Genomic DNA, 9,789 nt, shown 5'->3' with positions numbered 1-9,789 from the left:
CCTGCGCGCTCCCCTCCCCTCCCGCACAAATCACCCCATGACTAAGAGAGGTCAACTTCCCAGTGTCTGCTGGGACAGACGCAACCGCTGTGCCCGGGCCCACCCCTGGGGGAGCCCTCTTTGACCCAGACTGCCATTGACCCAGCGTTATGAGCCCGCCCTGCCCTCTCACTGCAGGGTTGTAATGAGCTGTATTGATGGGTCTGCTGTTTTGGCTTCCCTGGCACCCTGGAGGGCTGGGAGTGGACCAGATGTGGTTCATCTTGGAGCTCCAGTGCCTAGCAGCGGACCTAACATCTGGAAGATGCTCTAAATATTTGTGGAGGGAAGCCATGCTGTATCGGAGCACTTTCCTCTCTCCAATAGTGCTGGAGAGGTACTATTGGAGCACTAAGGAGGCTGACAAGCTCTCTGACCAGTTCAGAGCTGATCATCCACCTAGTTACAATCTCAGACACTGAGGCAAACTCTTGCAAGAAGAATGAAGCAGTGCCATTCTGTAAACAAGAGAGAGATGTTTTCGAATGGAGGGTGGGCTTCCTTAGTTGCTCATGTATGTACATACATACATATTTTGAAGCAAACTATTATATAATAATCAGTCCTTTCCTATATTATCTCACTTAATATTGACATCCACTTTGCCGGGTGGTTATTTTTTACTTCCCAGGCTAGGGAAGAAGAAACAGAGCTCAGAAAGAGTAAGTAACTTGTTCAAGGTCAAGCGACAGAGCCAGAATTCATACTCGGGCTCGCCGGATCCAAGCCCAGCGCCTACTGCTCTGTCACCGGCATGTGAAAAATAACGCTTGAGAGATCAGTGGACGTGCTGCTCCCCTCAGCCGCCCGCTGGTCCCCCTTTGTTCCCACAGTTGTCTTTCTCTCCTTGCTTTGCAGCAGTCGCTGTCACCGCTGCCTTCTCCGCTGAACTGGTGGCTCTTTGCTCTATGTTTGGGAAGATGGAGGTCACAGCACACCCCATGATCAAGGCAGCTGGCTCTTGACTGTGCTTAGAATGGCTTAGAGTGGTTTTCCATATACAGCACCAGGGCAGACAAAGCCTTAGAGCTGTGTTATCTGGCAAAGACCCTGAGCAGCTGGGTGCAAGGAATAGGGGTGGATGGGCACCTCCAAACCAGTTCCTGGAGAACACTTTGTTCTGAGGCGCTGACCCCTAAAGAGAGTGGAGTCACAGGTGAGAGCTGCAGATCGAAATCCAGAGGATCTCCGCAGATTTTAGCCTTGGTTCCTGCTCTTCGGCTCATGTAAGTTCCCAAGCCACCCAAATGAAGTGAGCTGTGCCAGGAAACTTCCAAAGCCTAGGAATTTCTGGGAAAACTCATGCCCAGATTCTTCTCTGTTTCCTTTCACCAGCCTCTCTCCGTCTCATGCACTCTCTTGCCCTCCTGAGGATGGGGCTAATGGACTTTGACTGTTAGCACCTGGGATGTTGGGCACCAACCTTGCTGTGGGTCTCTCGAGCTTCCTCTGGCCCCCTTGGTTCCCAAGAATAGTTTTGGAATGGGGCGTGCTGTGCTAATGGGGGTTAATGGTAACCTCAGAATCAATTTTCCCTCCCAGAAGAAAATTCTCCGGGCTTAGGCGGCTCAGACTGTAATAGTGAAAATGGCTCTAGATTTGAAAAATTGGCACGTTGTAGTCCAACAAGGCAATTTTTGAATTGTTCTGTGCAGCTGTGTGCCTCTGGATGCTACGCTGCTTGCGTCCTAAAGCTACGGGATAGAGAGCAACTTTCCAGCCAAAAACAGCTCTGATGTGGTTTTTTTCTTTTCTCACCCCAGTCTGAATTCACTGTTTTGTTCACCTGCCCTCAGTCCTTGGAACTTTGGTGTCTGCCTCAGCAGCTGTCAGGGCTATTGGGTGAGAGAGGGAGACACGGCCTTCTGTAGAACCTCATTCCTCAGGGCAATGGCCTTGGGTAGAGAGTTTCCTGAAGACCAGAGAACTGTGCATAGGCTGTGAGAAGAAGTCTCAACATTCAGAACCACAGCTCCCAAGCAGCCTTTCCTAGGCCTTGTCAATGCTGGATCTCTTGGACTCAGAAGAGGAAATGTCTGCTGCACATGATACTTGATCTTGATGTACTGTGTTTCCTGTATTATAGTATGCAAACCATTTTGTCTTGTTTTTATAAACACTAAAATGCAAAGCAAGCCTTCTTAGAATAAAAATATATGATCTGTATTTTAAGTAATAGAACAACAGAATGGGAGAACTGCAAGGCAGCTTACCACTTACTTAGTGAATGTCCTCATTGTACAGATGGGGAAATGGAGGTGGCCCAAGGTCACATATTTGGTTGGTGGGGAAGAACTTGCTCTCATTTTTGGATGCTCCAGGCTTTGGCTCATGGTCCAAGTGACCAGGGAAACCTGTTGTTGTTTGATTTCTCTCTTCCTGTGGCCAGAGCTGTTTACTTTCAGCTTATTCCCCCTCCCATGAGTTCTCCTAATGGTGGACCTTGTTTGGTGACTCAAGATTAGAACCACATAATGGTTGAAGGGCTTCCCAGGGGGCACTAGTGTGTGAAGAACCTGTCTGCCAATGCAGAAGACATCGGGTTTCATCCCTGGGTTGGGAAGATCCCCCAGAGGAGGGAATGGCAACCCACTCCAGTAGTCTTGCCTGGAGAATCCCGTGGACAGAGGAGCCTGATGGGCTATAGTCCATGGGATCTCAAAGAGTCAGACATGACTGAAGTGACTTAGCATGCTTGCAGGCCCGCAGTGGGTTGAAATGAAACTTGGAACAAGTGCTAAACTGGGCCTTGACCTGCTAAGTGGTCTCCCGGCTCTGCTCCACCCATACCCACCCACCACCACCCCCCAAACCCATTTCCCCTGTGACCTCTGCATGTCCGTGGATCCTGTCATCCCGGACTCCTCCAGCCCAGGCTCCTTCCTGTGGCTCCTCACGTGATCGTGAGATGACTTGTGCCTGCGTCTCCAGTCTCACGTCTCATAGCCATTGGCCTCCCTCCCTGTACCACCCTGTCTTCACCCCATCTGTTGCAGGAAGGGGGACCCCTTCCAGGGCCCGAGAGTGAGCTCTTGTCTGACGTTCGGAAATGAATTGTCCGGGGAGACACACGTGCAGACAAAGTAAGAGAGTCTATTGAGTAGGGGCACCTGGGTGGAGAGCAGCAGGGCAGGGAAACCCAGGAGAACTACTCTGCCATGTGGTACTTAATCTCGGGTTTTATGTTGATGGGATTAGTTTCCGGGTTTTCTTTGGCCAATTACTTTGACCCAGGGTCTTTCCCAGTGGTGAACGTGTTGCTCAGTCAAGATGGATGCCAGCAAGAAGGATTCTGGGAGGTGGTAGGACATGTGGCTTCTCCTTTTGACCTTTCCTGAATTTTTCCGGTTGGTGGTGGCTTATTAGTTCTGTGTTCCTTACTGGGACATCCTGTCATAAAATAACTCAAGCAAATGGTTACTATGGTTGGCTGGCCAGGGTGGGCGGTTTCAGCCAGTGTGCTTCCCCTAATGCATCCAAGTCAGTTATCCTGTCGCATCTTGCCCTCATGTACCTTTACATTCCTTATTTGCCTTGGCACGTTCAACCACAACTCAATTATACCCTCCTCCTAGAAGTCTCTGTTTTCTCCAACCTGACTCTCTCCTTCCCACCTCCCTTCACCTGGCCAGATCCAACTCCTCCTTCCCTCTCAGCCGAGACACCAGATTCTCTTCCCAAGCCTGTGTGGGGAGCTCTCGCTGCGCACCCCGAAGGCATCCTTTACTTCCTCTGTCTGTCACTCTCCACTGTACACCCTTAGACACTATATAATTGTCTGAGTCTTTTCAGTTTGAATCTTTCATGAGAGTGGAAGCTCCAGAAGGGCAGGGCTGTGTTCTGTTTACTGTCTGTGCTCAGCACCCTAAGACTGTCTGGCTCATGATGAGCCCTCCTTGAGTAGTTGAAGGACGTATAAAAATACTGCTACTACCACAACGAATAACAACCAATGTTTGTTGAGCACTTTTTCCTGTGCCGGAAACTATGCAAAGCGCCTTATGTGCATCGCCTAATTTATATTAGTTCTTGTATGAATTGGTCGAGGCGAGAAACAAGAGATTCTAATCCTGGCTTTGTCTCCAGCTGCCTATGTGATTTTCAACAATCCCCATGGTTTCCTCCTCTTCAGAATGAAGGCGAGAGAAGGGGGCAAGCAGGCTTCATTTCTCAGTTTTTTTCCTAGGCAAAAAGGGAATCAAGAGTCAGTCTACGCGGGCCTGGGGGAATCAACACTCAGGATTCAGAGAACCGGCAGACACAGAGGGTCAACTTTCTAGTGCGGGAGCAGTAGAGCGATCTGGCCGCGAGGCTGGGAAGGGCAGCGGGTTGCTCTGCCATGCTGTGGTAGAGCTTCCACATAGAGAAGCCCGCTGCTAGCTGAGTCATTAACGCTGGTCTCCTCGCCGTCACCTCGGGCATTGTCTGATTTAAGTGTAATAGCTTGTTTGGTGGATTTCGCCTTCTATAGAAATCCCCCCAAGAGTGAAGTGCGCATTCAGCCAGGAGAGCACGGGCCTTTGTGCGCTGATGGCCCGGCCTCGACTCAATGTGTTTGGAGTTGGTTATCAAAGGGGAGGATAAATTAGAGCACAGGGCTGAGGAGAGAGGAAGAGGGGGCCGTTCATGAGCAGGGCTGAGCACTTAGGCAGCTGACTTGGGGCTGGGCAGCCCCTGAGGCCGGCCCTCTTGCCTTTTGGCAGTGGTGGTGCTACAAGCAGGCCTGGTTGTAACCTGGAGGAGCCTAAACTCTGATATCCCACCAAGCCTTGGGTGGTGGGGGTGGGAGCCGGGCAGGAGGAGGGGCTGAGAGTGATGCTGTTAACAGAATAGGCTCCAGGGCTTGGAGGAGGGTTTCTGGGGGTCTGGTGAGCCCAGCACCTTCCCTCCTTGCCCCACTTTCTGCCCCCTGCCCCGCCTCCTCCCTGGATTTATTGAAATCATGTTCTGATGGCACTGAAAACTCCAAGGGGCCTCTTAGTCTTGCGAATGCTGCTTAGGGATTCTAGCACCATCTGCCTCCCTCTGGTCCCCAACACACACTTGCTAGCTGGCTCTCAGGACAGTTTTATGGAGTGCAGTGGCCAGCCAGAGCTATGGAGCTCCCAAAATAGGAGATCCCAGGCACTCGACCCTCTCTCTGGTCTTGGCTTCTGATGTCCAGATTTGAAGGCCGAGCTGGGCACAGCTGTCAGCTGAGCCACAGGCAGGGATGCCGAAATAGTAAATTACACCGGGGCCCAGTTTTTGCCTGCGAGAACGCTTCCCTCTGTACTTCAGTGGGTCTTCCCCCATCAGTGTCCCTGGGCTCCTCACTGACAGCTTGTCGCCATGTGGGATCTTGATCAACAAGCTCACCGCTCAAGGAACCAGAGCACTTTTGTTTGCCCCTTAGCTCCTAACCCTCAGCAACATCTTAGGTACACATCATTTTCCAGTTGGAAGGAACCCACAACATAAGGTGTAGACGTATTATGAGAACCTGTTTAGAGTTGCAGATATTTTAAAAGAATTGTCTGAAACTGACCCCTCGGGCTTTCCTGGTGGCTCAGCTGGTAAAGAATCTGCCTACAGTATGGGAGACCTGGGTTTGATCCCTGGGTTGGGAAGATTACCCTGGAGAAGGGAACAGCTACTCACTCCAGTATTCTGGCCTGGAGAATTCCGTGGACCATATAGTCCATGGGGTCGCAAAAAGTCGGACACAACTGAGTGACTTTCATTATGACTTTTTACCCTGGAAACACACCTATTCTCACGCATATACAAGTTTAGCTGCCATTTCTGGGGGTTACACCCTCCGAATCAATGTGTACCCTCCACCCTGGCTGCACATTTGAATCCTCTGGGAGCTTTTATAAAATTCTGAGGCCTGGGCCTTACACCCAGACACTCTGATTTACATGGTCCAGGGTGGGATCTGGGCATCTGTTTTTTCTATAACATGTTAGGAGATTCTAATGCAGTCAGGATTGAGAATCACTGCCCCAGGGCTTCTTAGACTGTCCTCCTCCCTCTGATTAAGAGTCCTAACTGTGGACAGTCAGAGTCTGCACAGAGAGACACGTCGGAAGACACATGCTGGGTCGCTTGTAGGGATGGGTTAGATGCCATGAACGGATTTATTATTTTGCCCACTGCGTTTAAAATCCTTTCCTTCTTTCCTCACCCCTTGAGGGGTGCTTCCTTGGTGTTCATTTAAAATAATTTTAGCACACCACAGTGGGAAGGGAGCCTGGTTGCCTTGATGTGCTTCTGTCATTTCAAGGAGCTCAATAAAAATTTCGTTTCGGTGTTCATTCAAGGCAACTTCCACATAGAGGTCTTATGTTGCAAACCAGAGTTCTCTTTTCATCTGGTCACCCCTGGGGGAAATTGTGTATTTGAAATTCAAGCAATATTTGGGCAAAAAGCAGTTCTCATTATATGTGGTGGAGAAGGCCAATGAGAGGAAAGCATGGGGAAATGATTGAGTGACATTTCTATTTGCTGGTTTGACTTTTCCGCCAGGGGCCGCCGTGCTTTGGGCCGCCGGAGAACCTCAGCTTCCTGGGATGGACTGGAAATGCCAGACCCCTGGAAAAAAGAATTTGGAGGAGAAAAAGTATGAGTGGGCTGGAAATGGATTTGAGGAGTCAATGTGACCTCATGCTGATGTCTTGATGAGATAGGGAGAGAATTTTATGTTTTGCACAAATTCTCATTAGAAAGAGATTGTTGAAGAGAGCTCAAAGATCATCTGGGTCTATCTCCTTTGGTAGGTGGGTCCGCTTTCTAACATTTAAATTGACCCTGGTAAGCAGTTAGATGAATTCGTACCTTTATTCATTCATTGATGGAGCACCAGCAATGTTGGGCACTTGGCAAGTAGTGCAGGAGAATGCAGAGACCGATGGGTTATCCTTGCCCTTAGATAACTTACAGTTTCCTGAGGATTTGAACAGCTGAAATGCCAGGGAGACATGATGAAAACTGTGAGGGCAAGAAGCTGGGAGGGTGGGGGGTGGATATTAACCTTGACTGAGGGTCCACTAGGAGCCAGACACTTTCCCCAAATCACTTCCTTTAGCCATTGCAACTCTGGAAAATAAAATACTCTTATCATCACTCCCATTTTATAGACAAGGAAACTGACACTCAGAGAGGTGAATTTGCTTTCTTAAGGTGATGGAACCATTAAGGAGATTAAGTATTTTAACCTGGTAGGTCCCAGGCCAATCTTCTTGCCACTGTAACAATCTAAGAAGAGTTCAAAAAGGGCAAAGACTGACTTTTGGCTGGGTTGGAGGATGAGAAGGGAGGGATTTGGGCAAGCAGAAACTGAGTGATAGAAGGTACCTGAGAACATGGTTTCGCAGGCTCAACAGCACCTGGGAAGAAGAGGTAGCAGCTTGGGCTGGAATGTGGGGGTTGAGAATGACAGTAGGAAGGTAGGTTAGGACAGGGTTTTGAAGGCATAGAAGCTAAGGAGATGGATTTGGGGTGGGATAGAGAGTGAGAAAACCCTGGAAGTTTGCTGAGTAAAAAAGGAGTGTAATGTGACCATTGCTACTCTTAGGAGAAAGAGTGGAGATTTTGATTCCTGGCCGTATTGTTGCTTAGCTATGCACCTTTGGGCAGGTTATTTAATCTCTCGGTGTTTCAGTTCCTTCATCTGTAAAAAGAGAATGATAAACAGTACTTACCTCCATGAAGTTGTTGTAAGGATCAAATAAATCATGTCTGTGGAGCGCTTAGAATAATGCCTGGCACATAGTCAGCTCTTTGTAAATGGTGAACATATAATAACTTTACCCTTTGTGAATTTAATTCCGATAATGGTATAGATAGAAGGGGGTGAAGTGGGGGAGAGATAGAAGTCCCAGAGGTGAGCAAGGGGGTCTTTGTGACAGTCTGGGCAAGATGGTCTAAGGGCTTCTCCTTGACTGGTACCCATGGAGTGTAGGGAGATGTGGGGAAGGGGAATCAGTGTTACTCCGCTTCCGATTGGCTGCGGGGGCGCATCAGGAGTCTCTCAGCTGGGAGAACGGCAGTGTCAGTCCTAGACCTCAGGGCACCGGGAGAAGCTACAGGTGAGCAGAGGAAGATGAGAGTGTTGATTTAAATCCGTATAAACCTAGAGTGAAAAGCAACCCCAGAGCCAATAGAGGAGCTGGAGTGGGGGGTGGGTAGCCCTGCCCCTGCCTTATTTCACATGGCTGCTCTGCCCCTTTGTCCCCCACCTGGGTCCTAGGAAGCTCTGCCTCCATGCCACCTTTGATTCGGGTGTTCCTGTCTCCTCTGGGCCCTTCCCGAGCCCCCCCATGAGCCTCTCCAGCTACTTCTCCAAATGGTCAGGCATGGTGATCCCAAGATCACTTGTTAAGCAGACCATGTTTCCTGTTAAGCAACATGTTTCCATGTTGCCTTGGGAGACTGAGTCTGAGGGTTGGGTGGGCAGAATGCCCAGGCTGTGCAGACCAGGAGGAAGAAGGAAGGATTTGGGGGATGGTAGTAAGTAGCAGCAGAAAATAAGTGTTCAACCCCAGAAGGAGGACACTGATGAGTGACCAGCTCTGGGGGCTTTCGAGGGCTTCCTGCTGCTGCAAGAAGCCCTTGATGGGAACCCAGTGCCCTTCTGAATCCCCCACGCCCGTCTTGCTGCTGGGAGGGGTGTGGGTACCAGCTCAACCTGGAAAGGATGCTGAAGGAGGCTGGAGGGCCTCAGGTGGGTGTGGGGCCTCAGCCTGGACCCCTCACCCCTGAGCCCTCCATCCACCATTCAGTCCCATCCTGCCTGTGGGCACAGGAATTCAGACAAAAGGAGGCTTGCAAACGGAAGTGGGGAGTCTTATAACAAAATTACCAGCCTGCTGTCAGCCAGGCTCTCCGCCTCGCAGAACAGACTCCAGACAGGCTGCAGCGTATCAGGCCTGGGCCTGCCTGGCCTGGCAGGGGGTCCTATGGGCAGACAGAGTCAATTACCCAGAAAGGTTCCACTTAACTTCCCCTGCTGTTTGCACACCCTGCCCCGGCCTCACTGGCCTCGGCCAAAGCCCCATCGGCCTGTGCTGGAGCTGGCCGCCCCCCAGCTCTGTCCTCGGACGTGTCGGGGGAGCCACTGGTCCAGGAGCCCAGGCTCCTGCCCTCTTTGGCCCTAGGGCTGCCAGCTCTGGCCCTGGGCCAGTGGATTTCCGTTTGTCCCTCTGCAGACCCTGCAGGAGCCTCAGGTGGGAGGGGCATCGAGGAGCTACCTCCTCTCCCGTCCCTCTGCTGAGGCTCAGCACCCCACCTGTCTGCCCCCTCAGTCACCTGTCCGAGTTCAGTGGGTGGTGACCGTCTGCCTTCTGGAGTCGGACTGACATGGGTTTGTGGCTGGGATCAGCACCCTCTGCTGTGGGACCTGGCACGTTGATTTAACTTCTTTAAACTACAGTTCCACCATCCGTGAAATGAAAATAATAATAATAATCTATATCTCGTAGGATTACTGTGAGGATCAAAGAAGAGAGTGGGTGTCAAATGCCTGAAATGCTGGCCCAGGATAAATGCTCACTGATTTTCTTTCCTTCCCCGCCCCACCCCCCACCTCTTCATCATCCTCTCCCTTTTCCCTTCCTCCTCCTCCCCCTCTTCTTCCAGTTTTCATTGAAGAGTCTCACTTAACAGAAAGTTTGTTATTTTGGTTCCTCCTTTCTGCTACAGAATCCTGAACTGGGAGAAAAATCCAGCTTTTAGTCCAGGCTTATCTATCAATTTTTGTCATATAGA

The sequence above is a fragment of the Muntiacus reevesi genome, chromosome 9, assembly GCF_963930625.1.
Source record: "Muntiacus reevesi chromosome 9, mMunRee1.1, whole genome shotgun sequence".
Lineage (NCBI taxonomy): Eukaryota > Metazoa > Chordata > Mammalia > Artiodactyla > Cervidae > Muntiacus > Muntiacus reevesi.
Note: the sequence above shows the minus strand (reverse complement) of the source record.